The sequence below is a fragment of the Zophobas morio genome, unplaced genomic scaffold (genome assembly GCF_036711695.1).
Source record: "Zophobas morio isolate AGI-343-1 ecotype UQ-CSIRO unplaced genomic scaffold, CSIRO_AGI_Zmor_V1 ptg000054l, whole genome shotgun sequence".
NCBI lineage: Eukaryota > Metazoa > Arthropoda > Insecta > Coleoptera > Tenebrionidae > Zophobas > Zophobas morio.
In genome coordinates this window covers 1,671,425-1,684,186 of record NW_026972159.1, presented here as the reverse complement: position 1 = coordinate 1,684,186, position 12,762 = coordinate 1,671,425, and the positions used below count along the sequence as shown (strand labels likewise).

Here is a 12,762-nt window from a genome sequence, read left to right as displayed (position 1 = left end):
CAATATATATAAAATTTCAGCAGTTTTTTGGAAAAGTTGCCTAAAAATCTAAAACTTCTGGCATACATATAGATCCTGACGTGTTGGTTCGAACAATGTAGATTTTATGGTCCCGAAGCAAATTTTCGAAATATTAGTTTTGAAACCCGAATTTTTAAAAAATCCTGAAAATTACCACACTTCAGCGATTTTGGAAAATTGGTAGTATTTTTGAAAAAAAAGAAGCCGAAATTGACTTCTGGATATCGAAATTTACAAAAAAATTTAGGTAGTCGAAAACAAATCCAAAATTCCATAAGGAAATTTTCTGGAAAACCCGTTTGTTGAAAATGCGTAAAAATGTTCAAAAAAGTTTGACTACCCAAAATTTGGTGGTGAAATAGATACCAATCGATGTACAGGTTGCATGTATACATGTAACCAAAATCCATTGATACAAAAAAGGATTAATAATTCCCGAAAATTCGGTCCGATCTTCCCGGAATGTCGTTTCCTCTCGTCCTGATTAAAATTAAATGTTCTCGCCATCACTACCATTTACTAATTTATTAGCCTGCCACCGTGTTGGCGGAATATCATTCTCACTTGTCATCAGATATCTAATTTGCGATCGATGTGTTCCGTTAGTGACGTCATATCCTCTTGAATGCGAGATGAATGCGCAATCTCCTCAAGTAGAGGTATTAATTTTCATACGCTTCCAGGAATCCCGTCCGAATCCGGCGATTATTCCGTCCGGCCCGTGCACCTCCAGAGGTCCTTTTCGCGCAAAAACCAGCCCCCATTAGTCGATCGCCCCGCAATTACTCCTTTCGGTGACTCCGATTCCGCCGCTTCCAGGCAATGTACACATAAAATTTGAAATAATTTCAGCTGAACGAAAATCGATAGATATAAAACAGAAGGTTATAAATTCCCCTCAATAATTCCAAGTTGTTCATTTACATTTCTTGGTCTGTCTTTTGTTTGCCTTTCGGATCAATAGGAGACCATTCATTTATTATCCTCTCGTTTGCGTTCGCATTTCATGCTTACCCCAATCTGAGCCGTAATTTCAATTCCGCGACATAAATATTCAAGAGATCTGATCATCTCCCTTGACCGGCGAAGCGCGACATGAACACCTTGAGGCACGACACAACAATTAACAAATGTCGGGGAACATGCAGAAACAATTAATTAATCATTTCCATTCGGAAGTGTACGACGCGGGATGCGTCCCGAGGGAGCGAAGGGCCGGGAAAGAAATGGGAATAAAAGTATCCCTTTCGCAAACACGAAATAAGGGGCGCGGAGGTGACAAAAGTGCCATTTGGATAACGCCAGCCGGAAAGAGGCAAGCGAACACCGACGCTCGTAATTAACTCGAAAAAAAAAACAAAATTGGTCGAAGGTTATTTCGACAGAACGCTCAAATATAGACAATATAGACAGGGTAAAATATATTTAAAGCAGATAACCAACAGGAAAACATAGTCTCTCAGCACTAATAACAAGCTTCAGTTCAAGTGTTTATGTTTATTCGTCGAAAGAGTGTCGTTGATCAGTTGTAAAAGTTGACACCCAATAGACTCGACTACTATAGTCCGCAGAGCGAGCAACACGTTGTGTATACACGTTTTATAATTTTTGCGTTGATTTAAACCGGTTTCAAAGCAGCTAAAATCAATTTTGCTCTAATCCGAGTTTAATAAAATAAAAATGCCGCCCTACAAATGCACACAAATAAAAATAAATAAAAGCGCATTAAAATGCCAAAAAATAATTCCTCAATTGAAAATATTTATTTGTGAACTGTTTTATCATTATCAGAGTTAAATCGATTAACTGTGCAATAAAATGAACAAAGCTGTGCCTGCACCAATAAATTTCCAAAAATAGTCCAACCTTTGAGCTCGACAAATCAAGAGTTGTTCCACAGTAAATAATTCATGTGTTAAAAAAATCCGTTTTATTAAGTGCTTTTTACACAGCCGCTGATTTGGCAAGCAAGCGCGGGAAATCAATTATCGTTTCGTCGAACACCAACTTCCGTATTATCAAATACACGCACTGAGGCGATAAGAAAACAGCTACATTTAAATTTAAACCAGCCATTTTGATACCCGCCTCGAAACTCATTACCCAGATACGTTAAGAGGTCCATCGAATTAAAGCGCGCCACCAATCATATCGGCCACTTTGGCTTATTCATACGATTTATGCTTATTGATTGGCCGATTTTACACCGGGATTATTTTTATGGAGGTTCGTAAATCGCGCGAGTCCTAATGTTGCCAATTAAACGCGGACCTGTGCACCTTCAGGTCGAGATAGAGAACGAGAAAAATAATACAAGAATATTGAACCGGGGCCAAATATAAAATGTTCAATAAATAAAGAACGTTGGTTGGCACGGACCGACTTCTCCGCATCCTATGAATTAAAAATTTTATTTATGTGTAAGTGCGCATAAAGAGATTACAGAGGACGGGGCCGGTTATTAAGGGACGAGGACGTACCTAGAAAAGGATTTTAGTTCGCTAATAGCGGGGCGGGGGGTGGGATGGCGTGTAAGCCTACGACAAAAGGGTTCTTGGAAGGGCGGTAACAGGTTCGCAGCAGGTGGAAAAAGAAAGCGGAGTGGGTTGAAATTTTCTTTAGGAATATTTTCAGGGTGAAGAAAAAATAAATGCTTTGTTGGTAAAAAACTCGTTCGATGACTTGGCTGCTGTGTGGTTTTTTGTTTAACAGATTTCGACTGAGTGTTGTCAACAGGCGACGTAGAATGTGTCGTGGAAAATCGTAAATTGTATTTGATGTTGTTTGACTACAAAAAAAAAACATCGAATCGAAATATATTCTGGACTTAGTAACTCGATGAAGTGTTTTCCAGATTTATATTTATTTAAGTTTGTGCAGATTTACATGTAGTGAAATCTATTTTAAAACGAGATGTTCCATTACTTAGTAAATGCCTAATCTTAAAATCTGCGTGATAGGTTTTGATGAAGTACTGAAAGAGAGCGATCAAATAATATTTTTTTGGAGTTATTTATTTAACGATTACATGATTCGTCGAAAATTTAGCATACAAATATAAATTGTCCTTTTTTTTCTTTTTCTTGGCATACTGTGTTTTTGAAATATATCTTTCTTTCGTAACAGATAAAATGAATTCTGTGTAGTGATTTGGTAGAAAACTAATTTATACCTGATTAATGATAGTTTCTCAAAAATTTGTGCCAAAAGCCAAATTTTTTTGCAAAAATTTCACGGCAGTTACAATAGCTTTCAAGTTACTACAGTCTGTGATATAATATATGTACATTTCTATATTATGTTTTCAATTATTCAGTTATCCTTTTCTTCAAATTTTCGACCTTACAATTTTCCAATTTTTGAAGATTTTCAAACTTTTGAATTTTTCGATATGCAATTTTTTGTTCCGCAATTTATCCATTTTTCTATTTTTGAGTTTCTCGAATTTTGATTTTTCAATGTATCAATTATTCGTTTCTTCAATTTTTTTATTTGGAATTTTCCAATTTTTCGATTTTTTTTTTGTAAAATATTTTTTGTGTTTACAGTTAATTTTTTTTTTTCAGTTTCTCGATATTTTTTATTTCGATTTTCCAATTTGTTTATTTACAGTTTCTCCATTTTCAATTTCACTATCTTTCAATTCAGATTTCCTTCAATTCTTCACTTCTTTTGATTTTTTTTCAATTTTTTGTTTTCAGACTTTTGAATTTTTCAACTATTCAGTTTTTCGTTTCTTCAATTTTTCGATATTTCATTGATTCGTTCCTTCAGTTTTTTGATGTGCAATTTTCCCATTTTTGGATTTCATACTTTTGGTTTTTTCCATTTTTGTCTTCTAATTGTTCAATTTTTGAATTTTACACTTCGTTTTTTCAAATTTTTCAATTTCTCTGTTTCAGTTTAGATTTTCTTCAATTTTTCGATTTGCTATTTGTTTTTGATTTTTTTTTTTTGATTTTCACACTTTTGAATTTTTCAATTATTCAGTTTTTCGTTTCTTCAATTTTTTGGTCTTTCAATTTATCCATTTTTCGATTTTTTTAAGTTTCTTCATTTTTTATTTTTCGATGTTTCAATTATTCGTTTCTTCAATTTTTTGATCTGAAATTTTCCAATTCTACAGTTTTTCGATTTTATACTTCTGTTTTTTTCGATTTTTATCTTCTAATTCTAATTCTTCGATTTTACACTTCGTTTTTTGGATTTTTCAGTTTCTCGATGTTTCCTGTTTAAGTTTTCCAATTTTTCTGTTTTACAATTTCTCTATTTTTAATTTTCTGTTTGAATTTCGATTTTCTTCAAATTTTGGATTTGCTGTTTTTCTTTTTTATAATTTTCAATTTTTTACACATAATTCTCTTATTCAACTTATGATTTTCAAACTTTTGAATTTTTCAGTTCTTCAATTTTTCGATCTTACGGTTTGTCCATTTTTCGAGTTCTTTAGTTTATGCATTTTTTATTTTTCAAAGTTTCAATTATTTGTTTCTTCAATTTTTGATTTGCAATTTTCCAAATTTACAGTTTTTGTTTTTCACTCTTAGTTTTTTCGATTTTTTATCTTCTGATTTTTCAATTTTTTCGTTGTTCATTTTTTTAATCCTTTTTATTTTGCAATTTTTGAATTTTACACTTCGTTTTTTGGATTTTTCAGTTTCTCGATATTTTCTGTTTCGATTTTCCTTTTTTTTTTATTTTACAATTGTACAATTTCTCCATTTTCAATTTTTTTGTCAATTTAGATTTCATTCCATTGTTCGATTTTATAATTTTTCAGTTTTTTAGACATATTTTTTTGTTCAATTATTTTTTAATTTTTCAATTATTCAATTTTTCGTTTCTTCAATTTTTCGATCTTACAGCTTATTCATTTTTCGATTTTTTTAGTTTCATCATTTTTTATTTTTCGACATTTCACTCTTGTTTATTCATTTTTTTACTTGTTTTTATAATCCAATTTAGGTTTCCTTCAATTTTTCGATTTTATAAATTTTCAGTTTGTTCGACATATTTTTTGTTCAATTGTTTGTTTTTAAAGTTTTCAATATTTCAGTTATTCAGTTTTTCGTTTCTTCAATTTTCCCAACTTACATTTTATTCATTTTTCGATTTTTTTAGTTTCTTCATTTTTTATTTTTCAATATTTCAGTTATTCCTTCCTTGAATTTTTTTATTGCAATTTTCCAATTTTTCGATTTTGGATTTTTGGTTTTTTCAATTTTTGTCTTCTAATTCTTCAATTTTTCGATTTTACACTTCGTTTTTTTGGATTTTTCACTCGATATTTCCTATTTAGATTTTAAAATTTTTCAATTTTAGAATTTCTTCATTTAAAATTTTTCTGTACATTTTTATCAATTTTTTGATTTGCAATTTTCCAATTTTTCGATTTTACCCTTTTGATTGATTTTTTCAATTTTTTGTCTTCTGATGTTTTGTTTCTTCAATTTTTCAATTTACGTTTTTTTTTTTGTTTGTTTTACAGTTTTTCGATTTTACACTTCACCTTTTGGGTTTTTCAGTTTCTCGATATTTTCTTTTTCTATTTTCCAATTTTTCGATTTTACAATTTATAATTTTTAAATTTTTTAGATAATTTTTTGTTTTCCCAATTTATGTTTTTCAAAATTTTTAATTTTTCAATTATTCAATTATTCGTTCTTCAATTTTTCAATTTTTCTGATTTACAATTTCTCCGTTTCTGTTTTAGTTTCGATCATCAATTTTTCGATTTTATAATTTTTCAATTTTGTAGAAGAAATTTTTTGTTTTTTCAATTTGATTTTCAAAATTTTTAATTTTTGAATTATTCAGTTTTCCGTTTCTTCAATTTCGATTTTACAATTTATCCATTTTTTAATTTTCCGATTTTTTAGTGTCCCCACCTTTTATTTCTCGAAGTTTCAATTATTCGCTCGTCAATTTTTCAAATTTACAATTTTTCTGTTGTACAATTTCTCCATTTTTAACATTTCTATTTCAATTTCTATCTTCAATTTTTGGATTTGCTATTTTTCGATTTTATAATTTTTCAATTTTTTAGGGATAATTTTTTGTTTTTTCAATTTATGATTTTCAAAATTTTGAATTTTTCAGTTATTCAATTTTCCCGTTTCTTCAATTTTTCAATCTTACAATCTATCCATTTTTCCATTTTACGCTTTTTTTCCATTTCTAGTTTCCTCATTTTTAATTTTTCGAAGTTTCAATTATTCATTTTTTCCATTTTGCGATTTGCAGTTTTTCTATTTTACAATTTTTCGATTTAATTCTTGATTTTTTAGATTTTTCAGTTTCCCGGTTTTTCATTTATCGATGTTTCAGTTTTTATTGTCTTTTAAATTTTCAATTTTTATTTTTTCAAATTTTGATTTTTCAACTTTTCGATTTTCTAATTTTTAGTTTCTTCAGTTTTTCGATTTGCAATTTTTCCGCTTTACAATTGTTTCATTTTTTAATCTTTATTCAAATTCACAGCGTGTTCCCACAGAAAAAATAATCCAAAAACTCTTTGTTCAGTTTTTCAAAATTTCTGTTTTAATAAATTTATTTTTTTCTTGGAATGTTAAAAAAAATCGGGAAAATGCAAAATAAAAATCAAGAACATGAACAACTAAAAATGAAAATGAAAAATTCAAAGGTTGCAAACTAGAGAAACTTCAATCAAAAACTCGAAAAATTCCAAATCGGAAAATTGAAATATTAAAAAATTAAAACCGAAAAATTGAAAAATTCGATTTCTCGATTTTTAATTTGTCGATATTTCATTTTTTAGTTTCAATGTATTTTTTTTACTTTTTTCGATTTTCCAATTTTTGGTTTCTTCAGTTTTTCGATTTGCAATTTTTCGGTTTTACATTATAAAATTTTTCGATTTCTCACTATTTTGATTTTTCAAAGAAGCAACGAGCTTCCGCAGGGGAAATAATTCAAAATTTCCTTGTTCACAATTTTTCAAAATTTTGGTTTTACTAAATTGTTTTTTTTTTGTTGGAATGTTGAAAAAAAAATACAGCAAATGAAAAATTCAAAAGTTGGAAACTAGAAAAACTTCAATCAAAAACTCGAAAAATTCTAAATGGGAAAATTGAAATATTAAAAAGTTAAAACCCGAGAAACCAAAAAATTAAAAAATTCGATTTCTCGATTTTTAATTTTTCGATATTTCATTTTGTAGTTTCAATGTATTTTTTTACTCTTTTCGATTTTCAAATTTTTGGTTTCTTCAGTTTTTCGATTTGCAATTTTTCGGTTTAACATTATAAAATTTTTCGATTCCTCACTATTTCGATTTTTCAAAAAAGCAACGAGCTTCCGCAGGGGAAATAATCCAAAATTTCCTTGTTCACAATTTTTCAAAATTTTGCTTTTAATAAATTGGTTTTTGTTTTTTTTTTTTGTTGGAATGTTGTAAAAAAATACAGCAAATGAAAAATTAAAAATCAAGAACATGAACAACTAAAAATTAAAATGAAAAATTCAAAAGTTGAAAACTAGAAAAACTTCAATCAAAAACTCGTAAAATTCCAAATCGGGAGATTGAAATATTAAAAAATTAAAACCGGAGAAACCGAAAAATGGAAAAATTCGACTTCTCGATTTTTAATTTTTCGATGTTTGACTTTTTAGTCTCAATTAATTTTTTTTACTCTTCGGTTTTTCGATTTCTCACTATTTCGATTTTCCAAAGAAGTAACGAGTTTCCGCAGGGGAAATAATCCAAAATTTCCTTGTTCACAATTTTTCAAAATTTTGGTTTTAATAATTTTGTTTTTGTTTTGTTGGAATGTTAAAGAAGAAATACAGCAAATGAAAAATTGAAAAATTAAAAATCAAGAACGTGCACAACTAAAACTCAAAACAAAAAATTCAAAAGTAGAAAAATTGCAAATTTTATTTGTATAGAGCTCTAAATAGAACCCCCAGAAAATCCTCCGTTCTGCCACTAACTCTAACCAAAAATGAATAGCCCCTCGCTTCGGAAGCACCACAAATGCCAAATGAGTCGATGCTAGTCACTATGGACTTCAGAGTAAATAAATTCCGACCCAGGAATTTCTAACACTTCAGATGTTACAAATGTTGTTATCCCGACGAATTTTACTTGCCAAATATGACCTACTATCTAGAGAAAATCGATAACATATAGCGTCGACTAAAACTCCATAAGAATGATTGCTAGCAAGATGATTTGTAGTGTCTACGTAGAAAACTAAGTGCTCTTTTATTACACTTTTGATCCTGAATGTGTGCAATAATCCTCGAAAAAAAACTAAAGCCAGTTTGTCCGTGACGGATAAAATAATCATCAAACTAATGAACATACCCAAAAGTTACAAAAATGTGTCTGTGTTCTGGAAATTGGACATTCGGATTTAGAGACGAATATAATTTTTTACTAAAGCTGCGTTAATTAAAAATATATTGTTGTTTCCCTTTTAGCTGCCGACTTAACCTACATAAGAATCGGCGATAAAACCATGACCTGTATTGACTATATTATACAGATTTACAGATATCTAGTTATTGCTTTATTATCTACGATTTGTTAAAGTTAAAAAAAAAAAATTATTGAACTTTTTTAAATCCCTGTTTCGTTGTCGAACCCTAAATCAAAAGAAACCCTCGACACCTCGGCGAAAAAAATCTCTCCGGTGTAAAATCGGCCAATCAATAAGCATAAATCGCGTATGACTAAGCCGAAGTGGTTGATATGATTGGTGGTGGTGCTTTAATAACGCGTCCCTCCTCGGCCGATTCAATGAACCTCTTAACAAATCTGTGTAATGAGTTCCCTCCTCAGTAGCGGAATAATGCAGTGAAAATCTCGGAACGATATAGCCAGATTATGTGGTGGTTTTGTTAGGGTGCCATCCCCCTCTACAGCCAACCCCAACGACTGCCGCGTTTGTGTTAGTTTAGTCTGTGTCTTCGCTGACAGCTGACGGTCAACCGACGCGGAATGAAACTGAGCGTATGAAAGCACATACTCTCTGTGTCTTCGTGTACTTGTCGGAGTGAATTTTGATGGTGGCGAGTGCAACCCCTGGATACGCGACGTCGGATTTATGGGAGTTTTCGCACCGGGAACATGTTCAAAACGGTTAGTATCTTAAAAATTCGAGAGCGTTCTTCAAAAACACTCGCCGGATTTATCGTCTATTCACATCGATTTAGGTAACAGCGGGGTGTGTGGGCGGAATGTGGGGTGAAGAATCACGCTTTTTACAGCGGAAGGAGCGTTTACAAGCCTGGGATGCCACATGTAGGCTGGCGTGGACGCTGCATTACGAACACTTGAGATGTTTTGGGCTTTCGGGGTGGAAAATCAAACGCGGGACAATTAAAGTCGGAAGTGTGTTAAAACGGTCATTTTTAAAATCGTCGTTATTCGCTAAACGCAGTGTTCTGTTTTTAGGGGCGACAAAAACGCCCTGTATATTTTTACATGCTTGATTGACTTCTTTTTAGACTTTACAAGCATATTTCATTTTGTAAATTCCGATGGAATGTTGCCAAGCTATTCCAATTTTGTTGAAATTTTTTACAATGTAAAGGTTCACAGAAAAAGTCGCAACAGAGTTATTTTTAATATCTGTGTGGCAATTTGTTGCGGATAGATAAATAAAGGAATGCGTTTTGTTGTGGCGTCAATGAAATTGAATCTTAGGGTACAGAGTGTCTATAAAAAAAAATCCAAAACGTTATAATTTTCAAGCAGCGTTAGTGTCTTAGTTTCTTTACGTAAATTGAATACTCTGTATTTTATTGCTTTATCTCTCTTTTTTGTGTTTCATAAAAAGAGTGTAAAAAATTTGTGAAAAGTCTTCCAAATCAAACAAATCCATGAAAATTAACATCTACAAAGTTATTTCATTATGGCGAAAATTAAAGTTCCCCACCCGCCCACCCATCTTCCAAAGTGTGATCTGTTACAAGAAAAAAATCACTTTGGTAGTTTTAGACACTTTATATAATTTCTTGTTTGTGTTATTAAAATTTTGACGAATTTTTGAAAAATAAAAGTAAAAATTGAACTCAAGTGTAGCACATCATTTCACACTGGCTTTGTCTAAAAAGTCCAAAAACGTTATTCTTTACCTTCGACAACAACTCAGGTACCCTATGGACACTTACGAAAGAACGTGGTTTCATCTCACTTATATTTTCTTATTTTAGTCAAAATGTGAGAAGACTAAGCTGTTGTGTAGTATTTTTTACCATTTTTCACAAGAACTCACTAATAGAGAGACTAATGAAACCTTTATTTTAAAATTTCCCTGAACCATGTTTTTATTACGATGATATTAAAAAAATCAGTGATTGTATTTCTACAAAAAATATTTTCTCTAAAGGTCGAGTTTTTTTTTTAGGGTGATGACTTCAATTTCCTTATTGTGATGTTCCAATTTATGAGGATTTTGAAGAGACAAAAATTTTAAATTTGAATTATTTCTGCTACGACTACTTATTTTTTTTTGAAGAGTGTCTAAAAGCACCAACGAGTTTTTTTCTTGTTATAGACCACACAATAAAAGATGGGTGGGTGGGTGGGGAAGTTCTATTTTTGTGATAATGAAACGACTTTGTGGAACTTAATTTCAACCGATGTCTGATTTGGTAAAGTCTTGTTGAGACGCAGCTATAGGCCTAAGAAAAATTTAAATCCAACTACGACTCGATTTGGTAAACGCAAAATTTCAGTCATACATATGTTTCATTTTTTAATATCAACATGGTTTAACAAAAGAGGTTATATCATTTCTTGTGTGCGAAAACAAGACAACGTGCAGATTATTAAAATTTTGACGAATTTTTGAAAAATAAAAGTAAAAATTGAACTCAAGTGTGGCACATCATTTCACACTGGCATTGCCTAAAAAGTCCAAAAACGTTATTATTTACCTTCGACAACAACTCAAGTGCCTTATGGACACTTACGAAAGAACGTGGTTTCATCTCACTTATATTTTCTTATTTTTAGTCAAAATGTGAGAAGACTATAAGTTGCTATGTGGTATTTTTTTACCATTTTTCACAAGAACTCACTAATAGAGAGACTAATGATACCTTTGATTTTAAAATTTCCCTGAACCATGTTTTTATTATGATGATATTAAAAAAATCAGTGATTGTATTTCTACAAAAAATATTTTCTCTAAAGGTCGAGTTTTTTTTTTCAGGATGATTACTTCAATTTCGTTATTGTGATGTTCCAATTTATGAGGATTTTGAACAAACAAAAATTTTAAATTTGAATTATTTCTGCTACGACTACTAATTATTTATTGAAGAGTGTCTAAAAGCACCAACGAGTTTTTTTCTTGTTATAGACCACACAATAAAAGTTGGGTGGGTGGGTGGGGAGTTTCTATTTTCGTGATAATGAAATAACTTTGTGGAACTTGATTTCTATCGAAATGTCTGATTTAGTAGAGTTATTGAGACACAGCTATAGGTATAATATCTAGAAATTTAGATCCATGACTCGATTTGGTAAACGCTAAATTTCAGTCATACATAAGTTCCATTTTTTAGTATCAAAATGGTTTAACAAAAGAGGTTATTAAAATTTTGACGAATTTTTGAAAAATAAAAGTAAAAATTAAACTCAAGTGTGGCACATCATTTCACACTGGCATTGTCTAAAAAGTCCAAAAACGTTATTCTTTATTTTCGACAACAACTCAAGTGCCTTATGGACGCTTACGAAAGAACGTGGTTTCATCTCACTTATATTTTCTTATTTTAGTCAAAATGTGAGAAGACTATAAGCTGCTATCTTATTTTTTTACCATTTTTCACAAGAACTCACTAATAGAGAGACTAATGAAACCTTTGATTTTAAAATTTCCCTGAACCATGTTTTTATTATGATGATATTCAAAAAATCAGTGATTGTGTTTCTACAAAAAATATTTTCTCTGAAGGTCGAGTTTTTTTTTAGGATGATTACTTCAATTTCGTTATTGTGATGTTCCAATTTATGAGGATTTTGAACAAACAAAAATTTTAAATTTGAATTATTTCTGCTACGACTACTAATTATTTATTGAAGAGTGTCTAAAAGCACCAACGAGTTTTTTTCTTGTTATAGACCACACAATAAAAGTTGGGTGGGTGGGTGGGGAGTTTCTATTTTCGTGATAATGAAATAACTTTGTGGAACTTGATTTCTATCGAAATGTCTGATTTAGTAGAGTTATTGAGACACAGCTATAGGTATAATATCTAGAAATTTAGATCCATGACTCGATTTGGTAAACGCTAAATTTCAGTCATACATAAGTTCCATTTTTTAGTATCAAAATGGTTTAACAAAAGAGGTTATTAAAATTTTGACGAATTTTTGAAAAATAAAAGTAAAAATTAAACTCAAGTGTGGCACATCATTTCACACTGGCATTGTCTAAAAAGTCCAAAAACGTTATTCTTTATTTTCGACAACAACTCAAGTGCCTTATGGACGCTTACGAAAGAACGTGGTTTCATCTCACTTATATTTTCTTATTTTAGTCAAAATGTGAGAAGACTATAAGCTGCTATCTTATTTTTTTACCATTTTTCACAAGAACTCACTAATAGAGAGACTAATGAAACCTTTGATTTTAAAATTTCCCTGAACCATGTTTTTATTATGATGATATTCAAAAAATCAGTGATTGTGTTTCTACAAAAAATATTTTCTCTGAAGGTCGAGTTTTTTTTAGGATGATTACTTCAATTTCGTTATTGTGA

The 12,762-nt window shown here is 30.6% G+C and overlaps 1 protein-coding gene across 2 annotated transcripts in view; it reads left to right on the top strand.

Moving 5' to 3' along the window:
* Nucleotides 1–12,762, top strand: part of LOC135142770 (protein groucho) — a 176,801-nt gene that overhangs the window by 74,589 nt on the left and 89,450 nt on the right. The gene's annotated exons all lie outside the window — the stretch shown is intronic.